Raw genomic sequence first — 20,106 nt, 5'->3', positions numbered from 1 at the left:
CGGGGATGAGAACAAGAGTTGTGGACCAGCAAGGGAAAGGAGGCAAGTGACTGTAAAGTCCATGGTGAATCTGTATGAGAGCTGATTAGGTGACACCCTGGACTCTCCTACCTCCTTGCAGATACCTCAATTTCCCCCTGGATCCTCAGCAGGTATGTGCAGGCTGCGTTTGGAGAGGAGGGAGACCTTATTACCCTGGGACAGGCTACCACATCTCTCAGTCGTGCTGAAAGGAATGATGGCTATGCTGAAAGGCTGGAAAAGATGGTCTGAAAATGGCTTCAAATATTGTATCTAGTGCAGGCAAGCTAGGGAGACAGCGACTTGCCAGGACCCATATTTGGAAGTCTTTCATGGACATCATCTGCCATCATGTCAAGCCAAGAATCATAAGCATTATAACAAGGAGATATACTTGAGCACAGAGGATTACAGTTTTCTCAAGAATTGTTGTCATAAACCCCATAGTGGGTAGAGCTTAACATAGTTTATGATAATAACTGAGTATCACATTGCCCATAACATCAAAAAATGACAGCAAAGTTCAGGAGCAGGTGGGCAGCTTTAATTATATAGGTTCCAAGGGGAATAAACACTAGGATGGTTTTTACTGTCTGTCTGGTATGAGTCAGTCCACAATGACCTTACTGGTGCAATTTGGTGAGAATAAAGCATCTAGCCTGTATTTAACCATGCAAAGCATCTTTTTATTTCCCCCCCTCCCACCCTGCTTGTGAGAACAGAGAAAATGGGATTTGTAGGAGGAACTGAGGGATGTATTACTGTCAGTGATTTGTACATATCAGGGCTGAAACATCAGACGGAGGAAGTACCCGAACAGCTGGGACTGCAACAGATGTTCTCCAGACAGCTCTGCCTCACGAAGATGTAGTATAGTAATAGGTCATGTTACAGAAACAGAAAATTGAAAAGAGTGATTTTACATGCATGAGCACTGGCTCCCCAGGCCCAGCAGTGTGAGTGTCACTCAACAGGGAAAGGCAGCTGGGACCCTTCTGAAGAGATCATTGTGTCCCTTGCCACCAGAACCTGCTCTTCTAACATATATATGCCCCTAGAAGGAACAACAGGACTCCCCGTACTGAAATACAGAAGGGGTGAGTGTAAAATCCCTTACTATTCCTGCAGTTTAAGGGTGGATTCTCAATTGCTTGGTGCCTCTGCTTCAAGGCTTTTAGTCTCTTCTGCTGCCTCTCTTCCCCTAGGTCACTGAGCAGTTTCCTGTATACTGACCTATGAATGAGAATAGCTGCAGCAACTTCACCTGACATTTCCCTTGATGCTTAGCTTTAGTCTTCAGACAGGGTCAGAACAGCCTGTGATGGTAAAACCAGGTGGTGATCTCCCAACTAGAGCTCCATCACAATCTCAGTCAGTCAGCCACATCAACCCAAGGCCACCCAGAGAAGGTTCCCAGTGTGTGGACCTCTTGCCTTTCCTCTTGGTAATGGCTGCTGTTTGCATGCTCCTGCATTCCTCTAGGAAGAAAGAGTTTATTGTTGAGGCAAAGGGGCCCTAGACCTTCCTTCCTTCAGACTAAGTGAGTGTCCTAACCACCAGGTCACAGAGGTTTTTGAGACCTATCCAGTCTTTTCCTTGAAGCCAAGCTGGCTTGCTGCCAGGAATGCAATAATGATGAGGTCAGATGGGGAACAGGGAGCACAGAGAGCAATATGTTGCACTGTTATTACATTTTTTTCCAAACTGGGCATTTATTGCTTCCACAATGAGCAACATCTGAAAGAAGAAATTGGCCTTCTTCACTCTTTCCATTTGTGTACATAAAGCAATTTGTTACTTTCCTGGCTGGTTGCTCTATTTTAATATACGCCCCCAGTTTCCCTCATTTACTTATTTGCATTACAAAACTGAAGGTTGCCCTCTTACATCCTGAACATCCAGGACTTTCATAGAATCATAGAATCATAGAATAGTTAGGGTTGGAAAGGACCTTATGATCATCCAGTTCCAACCCCCCTGCCATGGGCAGGGACACCTCACACTAAACCATATCACCCAAGGCTTCGTCCAACCTGACCTTGAACACTGCCAGGGATGGAGCATTCACAACCTCCCTGGGCAACCCATTCCAGTTCCTCACCACCCTAACAGGAAAGAACTTCCTCCCTGTATCCAATCTAAACTTCCCCTGTTTAAGTTTGCACCCGTTACCCCTTGTCCTGTCACTGCAGTCCCTAATGAAGAATCCATCCCCATCATCCTTTAGGCCCCCTTTCAATACATTGTCATTACTTTCACAGGTATCTTAAGCAGCTGTGCCACTGTGATGCTCTAAAGAAACCTCCAACAGTAAATGGGAATGGACTCCATAGACTATTAAACATGTTTAAGTAAACACATTAAGCAAGCATTAAGAAAAGTAAGTACTCTTAACTCAGTGAAATGAGACTGCAAGCACACAAGGGCCCCATAATGGCAGTTTCATTACAGACTCCTATACACATATGCACATGTTCCAGCTCTCTCTCCTAATATGAAAAAAATATGACCTGTCATGTCTTTGCATGATATCATTGCTCTGTTGGCATTAACATAGTTACAGTACATCGTGATGTGCTTGGGACCAAAGACATCACTGTCCCAAATGGAAAGGCCTCGTTTTTGTGTCTCTCCAAGTTCATCAAGTTCCCATAGCAACCCAGAGCTCATCAGATAATTCAATAACATATTCACAAACACATGGGGCAGCCTCTGGGGGTTTCTTAAAGTGCTTACATGTCCTTAACCACTCATTTCTGACAACAGAATCATTTCATTCACCCCTTAGCGCACCTCATGCTGTAGTACAGCTCATTTCACCAGGTTTAGCTGGCCACTGACACTGCAAATGACAGTGTGGCCAGCTCTTACTAGGAAATCATATAGGCTGTTTTAAGAGTACAGTTCACAGGCATCCTACTGCCTGAAGGTAGTGCTCTTTTTTTTTTTAATGAATGTTAATGATTAGCAAATACTTGTACAAAATTCAGGGAATGATTTGTGAGAAAAGGAAAGAGGAACTGGGATTTTTTTCTAAAACATGTTTTATATAATATATTTATAATCAGTAATTGCTTCCTTACTTGGGATTTCAGGCTATTATTTTAAGCTTCAGAACATCAGTGACTTGTAGTGATAGAGTGATTACAATTCTCTCTTTTCCTTATTTCTAAATGGAGATGGCTTGGAAAACCTGGATATTATCCTCACCTGGAAGATTAGGTAAGATACCTAATCCTTTCCATTCCATGTTGTCTTGTATTTCTGGTCCAGACCAGTCCCATGTTGCCATGTCTCTCTGTCCCTGACCTCCTCTTAGCCCTTCACACTTCCCTGCCCTTTCAGAATCATCCTTGCAATAATGCCCAGAAAAAATCCCTCTCTGTGAAGAAAAGGGTTTAGAGCTGAAAAGCGAGTTGTATTTTAGTAGTAGCTTTAGAGATATCTTCCTAGTGCTTGTAGGATACCACTGAAGCCTTCCTTGACCTGTCCTGGTCACTGCACATTCTTCATTGCCATGATTTTGGCTGGTTACAGGACTCCTGTGGGAACTCCAGCTTTTCTACTGCCCAGGATTATGGATGTAAATCACAGCAGGGATTTCTGCAAGCAGCATTTGGTCCCAGCGCACACGATGCCACTTTGCATGGCAGTGAGTCATCCTCTGCCAACATGGCATGACTTTTGGAGGACAACCTGGAGTTACCCAGTCATATCTTCTACCTGGACCAATTTCCTCAGCAGATGTAGAGGAAGTCATCCTGGGCTCCGTGTTGCCTTTGCTGCAGCTGCTGGGTTGGAGAGTGGTGTGCTCTCTTGGCAAGGTCTCCTTGGTTTCCAATTAGTAGAGTTTTTCTTGACTGAAGACTTTAGATAGGCAATAAAGACTGTATTGAATAATGTGTGAAAAAGAATGTTCATAAGGGATGAGAAATTAAGAAGTAATGGCATGCTTTCGAAGAAACATAAGATCAGCCAAGTTGGAAAAGACCTTTGGGATCATCAAGTCCAACCTTTACCCCAGCACTGCCAAGTCCATCACTAAACCATGTTACTAAGGCCTCATCTACATGTTTTCTGAACACTTGTAGGGATGGTTATTCTATCACTTCCCTGGAAGCCTGTTCCAGTGCCTGACAATGGTAACACCTCAACAGAGACTGACATTGGTTTTCTAAAAGCTTCTGAGAGTGGCAAACAGACTTGTGCACACTTCCAAGACCTCATGACCCTTTAGAAACTCATCAGTTATGTCCATAATGAAGCTGAAGGCCTGGATGTCCAGTAGTCTTTGCTAAGCACCTCCCAGCGTCACAGCAAGGCACTTGGGGCTGCTCATCCTGCTTTTATTCTGCTAAAAGCACTGCTTTTTCCTGACTGCTGCAGTAGAGCATGGCAAAGAAACGGATAGGAAGCCACATGCTGCTGAATGCATTTATGCTGAATTCCTGGATAATTTACTGGCTGCAGAGACGATACAGCCCAGAGTTCAAACCATTGAAAAAATAGGTGTAAAGAGGAGTGGGAGGAGAGCAAGGAGTAACACTTGAATCTTCCCTCTGGGAGGCTTTCCTAAAAAACATCCAGCTTGGCATGGTCTGGGATTCTTCAACTGGAAAAGCTGCAGATGAGGGAGACGCAAGAGGCTGTTTCAGGATTTGAGAGGCCTTTTTGAGGGTGAAGTTCAAGGAATAAATGGCCAAGGCCAGAGATAGAGGGAGAAGATGAAAGCAACCATAAGAGCATAAAATGCGGGATAAGTTTGGGATCAATTGTTATAATTTATTATAACTGCACCTTATCTTCCAGCACCACAGGAGCTACACCGGCATTCTCAGTACTAAGCAGAAGATGTACAGAGGAACAACTTAGAAGGAAGAGGAGAAAACTGAGTTGAGAATGGGAGAAAGAGTCAATCCCTTCAGCTAATTCTACTCTCCATTTTCACTATACCCTCCATCACCAGTTTATATTTGAGGGGAGTATTTCCTCTCCATCTGTTGATGGAAAGAAACCTTCACTAGGGCTGGTTTTGCTGCGAGAGCAGCTTTGCCTGGAGAACTTGGCCCCCTCAAGTAAGTAGGAAACTTGTTCCCCATCCTGTGAGAGGTTTCAGAGCTTTCATTTTTCCCCTCCTGTAATAAATAAGAACAAGTAAAACTCTGCAAGCCAAGCTCTCCCCACTCCAGTTTCACATTGGTTCCACTGAAATTTTTAATCTGAAGCATATGGGAACAGCTTATTTCAGGTCTGATATCTAAAGATAATGAAAAACTTTTGAAAAGTTGAGAGCACTGCAATTTCAAAGGTGGTTTAGAATCAAAAGAGATGCTTCATTTAAGGGGAAAAAGAAAGAGAGAGATAGAGAGAACATTATGGCAAATAGAAAAGCATAGTTTAAAACTGTTTTGTCTGCAGATTCTTCTCTACCCAAATATTCCTGCAAGCAGGTTATCTTATAAAAACTCAGTTTCCAGGAAATATGTCTTTTCTCATGCCAGTTTCTTGCTTGAGGGAACCTTATCTCTGTACCCCGTGCCTCAAACATTGCCCTTAGACCTGAGTTGAAACAACACACAATGAGCTTTCTTGATTCAAAATCAGCCCATTTATATGGGCTGGACAAGCTGAAGTGAGCAGCAGGAGGAACTTCTTGTTTTTGCTAGCTGATGAGACAGCGTATGAGAGCTGGTAGGCAGCTTTTGCACTGAGAATTACGAAGGAAGCTGTTTATTCCACTCCTCACCCCCCTTTTTTTCTTTTAAGTGGTGAGGGGAACTGGAATAAGTAGTCTAACATCTAAAGGGAGAATTATATGAACCAGACACTGTCATAACCTGGAGCAACAGGCAGTCCGGTATATCCAAAATATAAAGCATCAGGTATTCTAGAGACTGGGAGAGGATCCAAAACCAAGTTAACAGGGCATTCAGATTAAGAATAAAAGAGACCTTATTTGAGGAGTTATAAAATCATTGAAATATGTTCCATGTATAGAAGGAACAAGAGGTCACAGAAGCGGCCAGTTTGGCTTACGCAAGGCACCAAGGGCAACACGCTGGCAGTACACATGCTAGACGATGCCAAAGAAATCAAATGTAGCTTGCTTCAGTTTAGGAAGGCCAAGGGACCAATAACACAAAGAGATTCAATTATAACTTGGTCAGTCCCCTGATGCTAGCATGTTTCTGGAGCTGGAACTGAAGCTTTTCCACCCAAAATAGGGTTCATTGTGTATGAGCCCAGTGGCTCACCACATAAAACTGCCTCCCTCCACTCTGAGCTGGAGTTTAGGGTTTTTTTTGGCCATGGATGGGAAAAGCAAGACAGAGACAAAGTACATTGTGAGTAGTGTGAGGTGTCCCTGCCCACGGCAGGGGGGTTGGGACTTGGTGGTCTTAAGGGGCTTTCCAACCCTAAACTAGTCTATGATTCTATGATTGTACATATCCCGTGGTCTATTGCAGAAAGCCTGTCCCTCTCCCCTTACACTCCCCAACACACCACAGCCCCATCCCTTCTGCATGAAAAACCCTCAATGATTACACCCGAAGTCCTAATGACCCAAACTCTAAGATGGTCTTCATTGAAGGGGGTCTCATGTCAGAGATGTGTAGGCTAACATTTGGTGCAAGACAGCTCTTCACATGATACCCCAACTCTAGTATTTTTAGAGGGGAGGGAGAAGAATAACTGACCTGATTCAGCACTCAGATTAAAGAAAAAGCCTCCAGTTGTTAATTCCACATGAAATTTCTCCTCTTCAGCATTTTCCTGGGTTTTCTTTTATTGAAGGCCTGGTACTAGGCAGAGCCGTGCTCAGGGTGCTGGGGTTTGTGAACTGCAATCCTTAGGAATTACCTAATTAGGATTTAGGAACAGGGTCTAATACTGATCCTTTAATCCTTCCCATGAATCTAGTCCCATATGTATGGGCATTTAGTCTTCAGGAGTAATCCGTGCAGCACTGCACAGTTTGGTTTTCCTATCTCTGAAATGCGCGAGTTGAATAACAACACAGAGTAAAACCTGTGAGAGCCCTGCTCTGTGTTTGTTTAATCCCTCTGGATTGCTGTTTCTAAATATTTATGTTACCTGAGATTTTGTTACAAACTTAATAATCCGCTGTTACAGCCGAGTAAGCAACAAAAACAGCCTTTGGTCTGCACAGCGCTTGTAGAAGGGAACAGTCTTGAGTGTCTGGAAGGCACTTTGCCCGTGGCAATAAGCAAACATGCTAGTGTGGGGTTTTATGCGTGTAGGAGTAAATCACTTTTGTTATCCCTTCTGAAAAGTTAATCTGAAGCACAGTTTCCTGTGCAAAAATTAAAGGGAGGCTTATCACCCACATAGCCATAACTCTGTAGGTTATCTGGCTGAAGTTTGTGGTTAAGTTGGAGTGTATTTTCAGAGAAATGTCTAATTTGATACTGTTTTTCTCTTTCTATCTGCTTTTCTTCCCATTTCCCTAATAACAGTCACTATTAATAGATATGTTATTAAGTCAGCACTTGGCAGCTCTAGTTTATAGTTTTAATTGAGAGAGGCATATCTAAGACATATGGAGCACTTTGTTCAGCTTCAGGCACTACAGTTTAAGCAATAAGTACCTCAGATTCACTAGATCCAAATGATAGAGGAGAAGATAAATGGAAAAATCATGGACAAATGAAAGAATCAGATTTGCTGAACACCAGAAAGCTCTGTAACTCAACAGGTACGCAAGTGCTGGAACTGCATAGGAAGGTTTCTAATGGCAAAACCTGACACAGGAGGACCAGGCTTTGAACTGAGGTATCATAGACATTTATTGCCGGACATTCTGTCTTTCAGAGCAATTGTCCTGATTTAAACCCAATTCAGATTAGACCTTGTCTGTACCTTAGCATAGCTTTTAAGGATTGAAGGAAAAGGAATAAATAAAACCTTCCTGGACCTCTCCTCCAGGCCTTTTCTTTGACTAAAAGGGTGTGGAAATGAGATTCGGCAGCTTAGGCTGCAACCTAATCAGATATAGCTTCATTCAGACAGTTGGAAAGCTGACTAGTAACAAAAGCTTCATCTGAAACCTCTGATATATAGACACAACTGCCCTGAATTTATGCAATATATTAGTAGATGTCCTTAGCAAACCACACACAAACCTGATAAAAGGAATTGTTATTTCTTCACAAGGCATTTCTACAATAATTGTTAAGTCTTTGTAGCAAATTAGAGCTAAATACCAACTCTTTACCCTTAACTTCCTAGACCTCACCCAACCGACACCATTGTTTTCAGTCTTTCTTTAGAAGGACCATGTCTTCTAAAGCTACCTTTCTGAATCTTGTCTTAAATGGGATCCTGAGCTAGCAGCAGTTTTCTATGCTGGTGGTTACCATTAGTCCCTATGGATGTCTTGAACCCATGGCAAGGAAGAATTTGCACTTCCAGAGCCCACCTGCTTGTTGTCCAACCCCTTGCCTTGCCGATGAGCTCTGGTATGAAATGATCCAGGCCCACCAGCATGTGCTTCTCATCAGCAGCAAAGGAAGCTGGAGCTGATAGGGTCAAACTGGATGAGGTAATCTTTTTAATCAACAAATCCCTAAACACAAGAGAGATGCAGCTGCTGAGCAGATACAGTTATCCAGGCAGCTCAAGGGAGGACAGCAATTAGCTTGCTGAAATGCTAATGAAGAGGCAAGATTGCTGATGCAATACACAGAGCAAGGCTGGAGCATAAAGACAGCAGTGTGGAGGAGCCAGGGGAGATGGAAGAGGAACCTGACTCCATTGGGGATATGGTCAGAAGGCTCGGAGTCTGCAGATTCAGATCAGAGCCAGACAGTGAGAGGAGCAGCAGGACTTCTCCAGAGCTGCTGCACTTGGATGTAGACCGTGGTGCTGGCCCATCCGGTGCTTCGCCATGGGCTATTAACAGAGTTCTTACATATTTGAGTGTTTTGGCTTATTAAAGACTACCAAGAGGATGTTTCTTGCCTCTAATTAATCTCTCCTCACTCTTCATGTCTCACTTCACTCTCTTCTTTACGATTCCCTATGGTCCTCTGGCTCTGGAAATCTCATTACCACAAACACCATCTCTTGCTCCCTTCAAAGCTCACATCATTAGAGACCCGGACTGTTCTTGTAAGAAAAGCAATGGATCCATTTGAATCTTCTCCTGGGCCTTCCCAGGCATTTTAAGCTGTTCAATTACTTGACCATCAATTACATGAATTAGGCATAGCAGTGAAATCAGGACCCACTGTCTGAGGTGCAAATGAAGCAAATAAACCTCATCCCTTTCCCCAGCAAATTTACAATCCACCTGCATGTGCAACATTGGCTCTCCAGAGCCTCCTGTCAGAAAAATACCATTAAAATAGTATAAAAATTAACCACTCATTGAAGGAAAAGTGAGCCTAAGCAGCACAGAAACACATGGGAGGGTGCTAGCTTGGAAGTCCATGAAGAGTTTCTGTCACTTCAGTTTGTTTGTAGGGTTTTTTTACTCTATCAAGATCTAAGATCTGAGAAGATGATGTGTATAGGAGGAAATGTTACTGAGCATCTGGGTGTTGTTCAGAGTGCAGGGGTCATCCTGCAATATCCTATAACGTTATGTGTTGCATAGTCCTAGTTGAAGGACTGACCTTTTTGTACTGAACCTTTTTGACCTGAACCTCTTTGTACTAACATATATCGTGTAACAAACTGAGCACCTGGTCTAACTTCTCAGAACCAGGGGCCTAGGGCAAAAAATGGGTTGTCCTCCCTCCTGGCAAGCTCCTCAGTGCAGGTGATACCCACCAAAGCAGAGAGGATATTTTAAAGTGACTCTTGTCCTCTCACTATCACCAGAGGGCTGCCCACCCTTTTCCCTCTACCAAAAGCATGATAACTCAGTCCTTGGTGGTCTCACAGGTGCTGTGCTTCAGTCCCTGTCTAGGTGCTGAACTTGTGAGCATCCATCAGGGCTTCATGTGAATAGTTTCAACCTTTAAATTCAATGGCTGTGTACCAACCACATGAAAATCCTTTGTCACCCACGTGTCTTGAGGTGTGTGTTCAAAACCAGAAAGATCCAGGCTGAGAAACCTTGGCTTGATAGAGTAGCAAAACTGCTTAACTTCAGTAGGACTCCAGCAGTGATGAATTCTGACCTTCACATGAAATCCAAAGCACAGCAAGCAAGGTTGTCTCTCTGTTCTAATTTAAATTTTACACTTGGAAGTTATATGCATTTTAAACCCACCTCTTTAATCCTTGCAACTGAACCATTCAGATCTTGTGTTTCTACTGAGAATTCAAGCAAAACGTTTGATAGAGGGTGAAGGAACTGCTCAGCATCATTAAGGAAAGCAGAGGTAAGGGGCAAGAGTGTGTGACCCCTGGAAGAAACAACCTGCACTGAATGCATCAAACAGTAACATGTTACCAGAGAAGAAGAGGATTAAACCCCTTAAACCACACTTGAAATCACATATGCCTAGAAGCAGAGACATTCCTTCCTAACTTGTTTTCTCCCCATATAATTGTTTTCTCCCCATATAATTAGTCTTCAAATATACTTTCTGTAGTGAGCTCATTTGTCCCAGTCTAAGGAATGATGTAACTGGTTTCTTTCAGTTCCCACTTCAGTGCAACTTCACAATGCCCTTGGACTTCAGGGGATTAAGTTCCTGTCTTGGCCGTGGTCCAGTCACTGGTCATTGCCATTTGTCGATTATACTAGCATTCCAGAAAACATTTTATCCCCTTCATTAACTCACAATTGACCAATCACGTAAATCAGGTTAAGGACTAGTGGACATGTCTACAAAGAAAGGAGAGATTCAAAGGCAGGATTAAAGAACAGGTTGAATTTGATTTTTCTTTTTAAGATCTCTATTCTTGAAATTGCAAATAATGACCACTGCAAGAAAAGAACATTAATGAAACCTACCACTCTTTTGTTCACACTTTGAAAAGATGAGAAAAATAGTTCTTCTAAAAGAAGCCCTCATCTTCTTAAAGATACATAGCTTACTTCCATCATCATCTTTAAAACCATTATTCACATACACACATATTTACATAAATACATATTTACATACATGTGTGAATGTGTGAATATGTGGATGCATAACTGCATGTCTGTTGTGGTCTCACTGTGTTACCAGTGCATTGGTGTGCTGCTGTGTAGACAACCGAACACTGGTGGCCCCACTGATGCAAGATTGTATTTGGTTCTAGTTGAGCCTTTAATTCAGTAAGAATCAGAAAAGTCTTGGCACTGATTTCACTGAGGGCAAGACTGTGTCTTGCATGAAGTCCACTTGCCATCTTTATGGCTGATATGCTGGTATCTGAGGAGAGTTCTGGTGCAGTGCTGTAACCTCTCCTGCTTGAACCCAAGGACCCCAAACCTCCTCCTGGGTAACAATTCGGGGTGTAGTTTTGCATCCTGCCCTTCCCACGCCTCCTTCTTTGGCTATGCTGCACCCCTGAAGCTATAGGAGAATGATGCAATTCCTTGTGTCTCCTGGTATTTGGAATACATATTTTTCTTGGTTTGACTTAGGGAAGAATGCTTCCAAGAATGTAACTGGATGGGTTTTAAATTGCAGACTTTGCCATGGGCCATCCTCCGAGCTCTTGCATACGTGTGACCAGCATGTCTCTGCCTGTGGGCAGGACCAGTAAATGCTGCCTGATGGTGGGTGACTGGTGTGCCCACATCCTCCCCATCCAAGGCTTGGGCTGCTGTGGGCTCCTGGAGAAGAGGCAAAATATCCCTTCGTCTGATGTCTGTGGGGCTTGATTTTCTATAATGCAGTGTATGTGTTATTTTTGTGTACAAAAACTGCACTGCCTAAGGGATTTGGAACCTACAAGAAGACAGACATTCTATTTGCAATATTCACGTCATCAGGGAAGGGAAATTTAAGGTACCTAATCAGTGCAGGACCTATTTCATTTTCACCTGAGGGCAATAGGGACTATCATGACCCAGTATGGCAATAGGGGTGAAAACACAGAATCATAGAATATTTCAAATTGGAAGAAACCCATAAGGATCATCAAGTCCAATTCCCTGTTCCTTGCAGGACTACCTATAACTAAATCATATGACTAAAAGCAGAGATGGTATAGATAGGTCGTCCTCCTCCACAGCCTCTAGGCAATAGCCTCCACATAAAGCCATTTCAAAGGCCCAGTAACACTGCTTCTGTGCAGGTTTTCCATCAGTCAGAAAGCATGGAGCTTCTTGACTCAGGTCTCGGAGTTCACAGATGAAAGCTTTGGGCCATATTCATTTGCATCTTTAAACAGGGATGAGTCTGATGTCGCTATACCTGGGATAGGTATGAGCATTTGCATTTCCATCCATGATGCAGCTTTTATGGGACCTTTTTATGGGGCCTTCTGTGACACTGCTGTTAACTGAAGAGACTGTCACACATGTCCTGGCCTTGAGAGAAGCTGGCATAGCAAAAATGGTTTGAGGACTCCAGCCATTCTCTTCTTTGTCAAAATTGCTGACTGTCAGTGCTATGTGTGTAGTGGTGAATAAGTGTGCGTTTGATCTTTGGCATTGAGACTTGGCTTTACCAAATAATCCCAGTCACTCTCTCTATGTCTTCCAAGTGGTGGCCATGACAAAACTGCTCACTGGGAGCTGCTGACTCCTGGCTTACACCCAAAAACTGTCTACAGCAATGCTAGCCAGCCCTGGACATAATCATGACAGTGGGGCTGTTCTAGCAATCCACAGTAAAGACAACAAAATTGCCTCAACTGAGAGTGCTGCTTGGGTCGGTTTGTCAGCTGGTATAGATGGAGCCAAAGGCTCTGAGCACTTCACTCCCGTGACCTAGTGCCTGTGTTAGCACTGACCTAAGCTCTTCCTCATTAAGCTCCAGATGTCTTCTGCTTTTCTGCTGACAGCCACTCTCCCAGAGGAAAAGTGGAAGATCACTGAAGGTAGATCAACCCCACGACATACAGTGCTCTCAGGGTCTAATCACTGTGATTAACTAACCATGCAAACACTCTTCCTGACAGCACTGTTCAATGTTTCATTACATGCCAGTGATACTGGGATATACATTGCAGAGAAGCAGAAGATGGTGATGGAGCTGACCATCACTCTGGCCATTGCTGAATGCCTCCATTAACAGGGCCACCCTCCCCACTCCTGCACGCTTCTTGGGGGCCATGGCTTTGGTTCATTCATCACCTGAGGAAACAGCCAGTGTTCATATCACCTTCTGTGACTGACTGCAGTGCCAGGGAATCTGGCAGACCATGCTGTGCAAAAGGTGCTGAGCAGTGAACCAATTCCTGACTGGGGTTGAAGTGAAAAATCAATGATCCAAAGGCCTTAAAGGCTCAAGAGGGTGGTATGGAGACCATGGCTCTGATAAAGTTTTCTTGGGGCCCTTGGGGGAGTGTAAATCTGGCTGATGGGATGTAGGAGATGTTGTTAATATCATCCTCCTTGGTCCAGTAGGGAAAGACAGAAAACTCCAGTGCCAGAAGCCCCCTAGAGATCTCACAAGGACTTTGGTAACACTACCAGATAGACCTGAGCCACTTGTCAGAAGTCTTTGGTGGGATCATGACCCTGTTCTTCCTGGGTCTGGTACCTAAGGGTGAGGAAAGGAAGGAAAACAGAGGTCCTGCATGGACACTTTCCTCATTTTACTACTTGGGGCTTTTTGAAGGGGAGGGGATAAACTTTTTCTGATGTAGATGCATGACTGATTTATACAGTGGCATACATACATCAGTATGGCAATATTTATACTATTAAAGGGTTCTGACATGTGCCAGGGGAAAATCTAAAATGATGTAGTGAAGAGGCTGGTCAGGGTCTAAATCTGCAGCAGCTGCCCTGACATTAGTAGGACCTAAGTTAATCTCCTCAATATCAGTGGACAAAGCCCAGATTTATGCTTTTTAATGCCTCATGATATTGGGACAGGAAAAGTTGGAAGTCAGCATGAAAAAAGTGTGGAAGGTCTAAGGAATGGAAGTGGTCCCTTGCTTGAGATTCATTGAATTTAGTGCATTAAACGTAGACTGTGATTTAAAATCCCAAATGTTATTTGGCATCCATCTGGTGCCTAGATGATGCCTAAATAAGAGCAGTTTTTCACCCATTACTTTTAAGCAGTCTTCCTGGCAAAAGGACAATGACATATTGTGCTGCTATAGCATTTGCACCAACTTTTCACTAAGTACTGATTTATGTTTATTTAATCACCATTACTGGTTTATATGTTATGCCTCATTTCTTTAAACACTATGATTTGCTATTCCCCCCCCCCCCAAATAAAAAAAAATCTGAGTAAAGGATTTATGATGGAAAATCCATAAAAGGTCCCTTTTGTTCCACCTAATTGAATTTTGCCTCCTGTTACCATTACCTTATTCCTGTTCACAGCACAGAGAATGAAAAACTTTGGCAGGTTTTTGGGTGAGTACATCCAAGAAGTTAGAAATCTTGGCCTTTCTTCTGGAAGGTATTGTGTAAAGCAGACATCCTGGACATGTCCCTGTGCTTCCCCCCTTCCCCTCTGCATCATTTCTTTAGTCAGCCTGAAGCTGTAGCGTAGCCACATGCAAGTGTTCAGTAGGATAGTTTCTCAAAGCCACTTTAGCTCTAAAAGCCCTTCTAGATCTGTTTGGCATAAAATCTTTAAGAAATGGTTCAGACAACACTGGCAGTCTTTAGGTCTTGGTTCTCTGGCTCTTTCATTCAGGAGTGATTCCAACCCTAGCAATCATCTGGCAGCATCACATTGCACCTTTGTATTGTGCCTTTCCTGTCTTATGCCACCGTAAGAAGCAACAGTTCAGTGACTTCACTCGGAGCCGAAGGCAATGTCCATGAATTCCTGCCCAAAACGGACCAGTTTTCTTCATGGTTTTGTTTTTAACCCTGCTCAAGTACTGTCTATTCTCAACAAAGAAGAGGTCCTTTGTGTGGTAATGAACTAGTCAGTCTACATATAAACTTTCTTCTGGAAACAACATGCTGCCCAGAGAGGTCAAAAGCCCTCAGCTGCCAACAGAAATATAATTTAAAGAGTAGGAGGCATTTTGAAAAAGAAGCATCTGTGCTCTTGACCTGGCTCCACAAAAATGAATAGGAAACTCCCTGTGGTCCTAGGAGCAAAACTGAAATTCTCCAGCCCTTTCTCAGCGGCTGTCTGTGTGCGCTACTGAAGTCTTGGGATATGATTTGCATCGGGACATGGACTTTCAGGTGTTCAGATGTGTGAATGACCTAGTTTTTCATTTCACAGTTGTCCAGACATACAGAGTGGTACCATTAGGAAAGGAGGGGTCCTTTAGATGAATATTGTACTTAAGGACAGCAAAGGACTGAAAAGCTGGGACAGGTCTACTGTGAGCTACCTGGTACATGTTTTGCCAGAAGTTAGGGATGGTTTGCTGGATACCCAAGTGTATACATGAATATACCGAGTGCATCCTGTGTGCATCCAGATAAACTTTGAAGATGCTGGACACCGACGCATCTCACTTCCAGCTAAGTCCTGCCAGAGTGCGCACAAGAGGCATGGCTCTAGCTGTTCCACCAGCAAGATGTGCACCCACTGGTGTTTACAGGGCATCTGTTAGGATGGCAACTCATAAAATGCTGCCAGCACAGATAATAATGTAAAAAGATTTTCTAGGAAGAAAACTTAATGCCATGAGCTACTCAGGAGTTATCAGGTCATTTAGGTGGCTTCTGCCTCATATCACTCATTCAGACAATACAATGGTAAAATCCTTTTGCTGGATTAAAAGCATGACTTTGTGAGGTATAAATGAGGTTAGGTCCTCTCTGCAAACATTAGTCTTCACAAAAGTCTGTCTCATCTCAGGAGTAAGGGCATTCTTATGGATCCAATTAGAGAAAAAAACACTGTCTGGCAAGGAAGAACAAAAACTATAATACTTCTGATTTTACAATGGCAGCTGGAATAAGATTTGCTCATATGGGAACATGTGAGGTCAATGTGTAAGGAGAAACTGGGCTTGTCAGAATTAATTAGAGTGAGAGAAATGGCCTATGGTCAGAAACTGCATACATTGTCCACTCCTGGCTTCTGGGGCTGAGCCAGACTCAGAGGTCAGTGGATCAGCACCCTGCACCAAAATCCCAGAGGCAGGAGTTCACACCAAGGGCTTCTCACTGGCGGTGGTGAGAAAACTGTGAGCTTTCTCTGTCATTAAAACGCTATCTCATCCCGGTGACTGCATGGTAGTTTCCCCAGGAAGTCTCCAAGCGCCCTCTAAAAAGCTCTTAGCAGTGGGATGCAGGCCAGAGTGTTGCAGCGAAATGCACACAAGCTGGAGGCTGGTTTGGACACTAAGAGGGCCATCGCGGGTAATACATCAGAGCCGTCCACCTGAAGTACATAAATGGCTGTAATTACATCAGCATCTAAGCACCTCAGCACTCCTCTAAGCTAGAGATTTCCTGTTATTCCCAATTTATATGGGGGCCTGGGGGACAAGGAGACTATAGGATTTCAGCAGGATCTAGATGTTCAGTTACCCTTCCAAGACCTACCCCTGGGAACATGTGTATCATCATGCAGGAATGGCCTCTGAAGGGCTGCCAACCGCCTGTCCTCGAGGTGGTGGAGCCGGAGCGCACTTGCACTGGTGCACTGACCTGCTGCGTTCCTATGGGCACCAGAGCGCACACAGGGTTTGGAAGCTGCTCTGCAGGCAGTGTGGAAATAGCTGCAGATCCACCAGGAGAGTAGAATAGGGTGAGAGAGTTGTAGCATCCTCACTGGCACCATCCACTGAACCATTCTTCTGATCTCCTGAGTCAGCATCCTGGATCCTGGGGAAGTGTTCCCCTAACAGCGTCTCCCAAGGTGACATAAGAACAATTCTGTTTTTCTTAACCTTTTGCTGGACTAAATAAATGCACTTAAAGTAGAATCATGAAGTGGTGGAAAAGTTTTAGAGAGAAAGGCAGCAAAAAAGGTGCTGCATGTTACCAACCTGCACTAGTGCAAATGTATGCGAGACAGCTACAAACTAGGATGACTTCTACATAAAGTGAGAGTGAGGGATTTATAGGGGCTTTGCTAAAATAAAACCTTTCTTTGTGAGCATAGATAAGACACTTTATCCAGTTCTTGGTAGTTAACTGCAGGATAATATTCTTCTTTTGCCTTCTTCCATACTGTGTGCTTATATTTTATGCTTCCTGGGACAGAAGCTGTCCTGAAGAGCAGCTAGGGCTTCAATCTCAGCTGAGGTTTTTAAGTGTTACTGCAAATACAAAGTCTTATCAGTGCATGCACTCTTCTGTATCAAGACAAGTATTACTTGCCCTACAGACCTGAAATCTTTGTTTCTGGCAAAAAAAGACTGGGGGTGAGTGCCATAAAAATTCTCAGTATTCATTTTACGGGTGTTCTCCCACTTTATGCAAAGGTAAATGGACATATCTTAAAGGAACAGAAGAAAATCCCCACTTTTCACCCGACATAGTTATTAATGTCATTGTGATCCCATCTGAAAGGGCATCATGTACCCTACTAAAGACCAGGAAGGGTTATGTCCCTTGGCTCTCTTCTTGAGGCAAATATACAAGCGGTATCTTAGGCTCCGATGTATGCAATCCTTTGAAATTTGATTTGTCCCTTGGTCCTGTTGCCTGTTATGCAGAGTGGCAGTGGGTGGAACTGTCATGTTGATGTCCCCATTGGTGACCGCTTGTATTTCGGGAATGCTCTGTAATACAACCTGCCTCATTGTTGACAGTCAAAATTTTCCATGAAGTCCACAAGCCCCTTTTCTTCTCCTCGGCTTGCTTACTTATTAGGAGGCCAGTAATGAAACAGGTGTGCTTGGAGTGCAAGGATGTACCACTGCACCAGAGTGCAAGGCTCAGCCATAGCAGGAGAAGGCACTTCCTGGAGAAGAGCTCTCTTGCCACCGTATGCAGGCTGTCCTTATATATCCATCATTGCCTGGTATAGTACCCAAGGGCAAAGATCTGACCAACTTCTAAGCAGGCAGAGTGCCATCATAACAGATGGGCATAAATGGGGCAGCCAAGAAGCCATGTATGTACATCTAGTACGTTTTAAGGGTTGGATTCCAAGCCAGGAACGTCGGAGCAGCTGTCCACCCTCAGTTTACGTGCCTATAGTTTAGGGGGATCTGCCACCACTAATCCAGCTTCAGAGCTGGTTTAACTTTCAAAAATTAAAAATAGCAAGCACTGCCCCATATGGAGAGTGAGTCTTGACCCATCTACATCAAGGGTTTGTGTGGGTGAATGGAGGGAGGGGTACTAGCATCAAAGAATGGCAGGATGGGGAAGCGCGTTGACCTCCATTTGTCTTTTTATTGGGATCCACTTTGGGATTCTGGTAGGAATGCTTTCACACACTAGCCAGCTATGGCCAGGGTGCCCAAGACAGGATATGAGCTCTGCTGGAAGCTCTCTGTTCTCCTGCACTGGAGAGGACCAGATTGTGTTATCCTGTTCATAGAATCATAGAATCATAGAATCACAGAGTCACAGAATCACAGAATCATAGAATTGTAGAATAGTTTGGGTTGGAGAGGACCTTAAGATCATCTAGTTCCAATCCCCTGTTATGGGCAGGGACAACTTACCCTAGACCTACAGCTCCATGCTATCCCATGTCAGCAGTGGCTGGATCTAGCAGCTCAAATTTGACATGCTAAAGCTCTAAATGTACCATACTCAAAACTGAATCTGCCACTGATGGATGTCTCACCCAACCACTCAATCTCTGAAAGAAATATATGCTGGTGTTGCAGAGATGTGGATGCAGCTCTTCACAGGAAGGAGTAAGATCTTCCCTGAATCTAGTCATCAAATCAGTAGGTGTATTTGGAGGTTCAGAGCTTGAACTGATAAAGGATTTAGACTGAAAAAGGTCAGTCACTTAAGAACCTACCTTAGACGTTTATCTTCTAGAGAGGAAACCAGACCTCTGAGCTGGGGGCTGTGGCTCATATACTTTACAGATCATTTAAGAAAGGATGCAGACCAGCTAACACATGGGTAGCCACCCTAATTAACCCCAAGGAAAAGCTAAATATGGGTCTGTGTTTGCAATCTTGTACCTCTTGAAACCTGGGGCAGTGATAGCCCAGTGATTAAAGCATCTCAATTCAATATTCATCCAAAGAATGGAAATCCTTACATAGAATCACAGAACGGGTGGGGATGCCTCACACTAGAGCAAGTCACTCCAAGCCTTGTCCAACCTGTCCTTGAACACTGCCAGGGATGGGGCAGCCACAACTTCTCTGGACAACCTGTTCCAGTGCCTCCCCACTTTCATAGTAAAGAATTTTTTTACCTATTTTCCAGTTTTCCAGCATTGTAAATTAAGTCTCATAAAGTGTGTGAATTTGGAGCACGTATGAGAGATAGATACACAGAAAAATGTTGAATGGTGCTGAGGTATCTTCTAGGGGCCCCTGTTCACACTGCAGCGTTACATAGCGTTTGTAGGTTATGAGCAATCTGTTGGGATATGCCCATCACAGTGTAGTTATCACAGCCATGAAAACTTGCACACCTAATTGTGGTATGTGAGTTCTCCTGAATTACGGGGTTTCAATCCATACTCTATGAATAGCATGTGTCTATATGAGTGGTTTCCCCATTTACTGAGAGGAGTGAGTTGCCTCTCTGCGAAATAGTTCTACACAATTTAAGACTTAACTTCTTTGGGGTGCTCTGTTTGTCTTGGTTGGTGACTTTCTTCTAATCTCCCCCCATAATCTCGGTACATTTTATTCACCAGCTGCAAACACTGTGTGCTGCAGTGGAAACCAGGGAGAATAATTTCTGCACACACACACCTGGAAATGGCATTATTAACACCAAGAAAGAAAAGCAGAATAGGAAGAAAGAGGACATAACATGTATAACTGTTAGTCTTGCAGAGTTATTGGAATATGCTAAAGCAGAGTCACTGTTAAGACTTATTGTTACCTGTGATATTTTATGTATTAAGGATTTCTATTCAGATGATGTCAGGACATCCTGAACATGGACATGGGCAAGATTTTGGTAGGCAGCAGCTA

The 20,106-nt window shown here is 43.6% G+C and overlaps 1 long non-coding RNA gene across 1 annotated transcript in view; it reads left to right on the top strand.

Annotated features, from left to right (window-relative positions):
• Nucleotides 1-3,084: 3,084 nt before the first annotated feature.
• The window catches only part of LOC130599500 (uncharacterized), a 72,108-nt gene continuing 55,086 nt past the window's right edge, over nucleotides 3,085-20,106 (top strand). The window contains exon 1 of the long non-coding RNA XR_008972248.1: nucleotides 3,085-3,243. This is a non-coding gene — a long non-coding RNA (uncharacterized LOC130599500). The remainder of the gene's footprint in view (nucleotides 3,244-20,106) is intronic.

The sequence above is a fragment of the Pezoporus wallicus genome, unplaced genomic scaffold (assembly GCF_028554395.1).
Source record: "Pezoporus wallicus isolate ANWC-B61680 ecotype Strahan unplaced genomic scaffold, APGP_CSIRO_Pwel_v1 contig_8512, whole genome shotgun sequence".
NCBI lineage: Eukaryota > Metazoa > Chordata > Aves > Psittaciformes > Psittacidae > Pezoporus > Pezoporus wallicus.
Note: the sequence above shows the minus strand (reverse complement) of the source record. Positions and strands in the feature narration are given on the sequence as shown.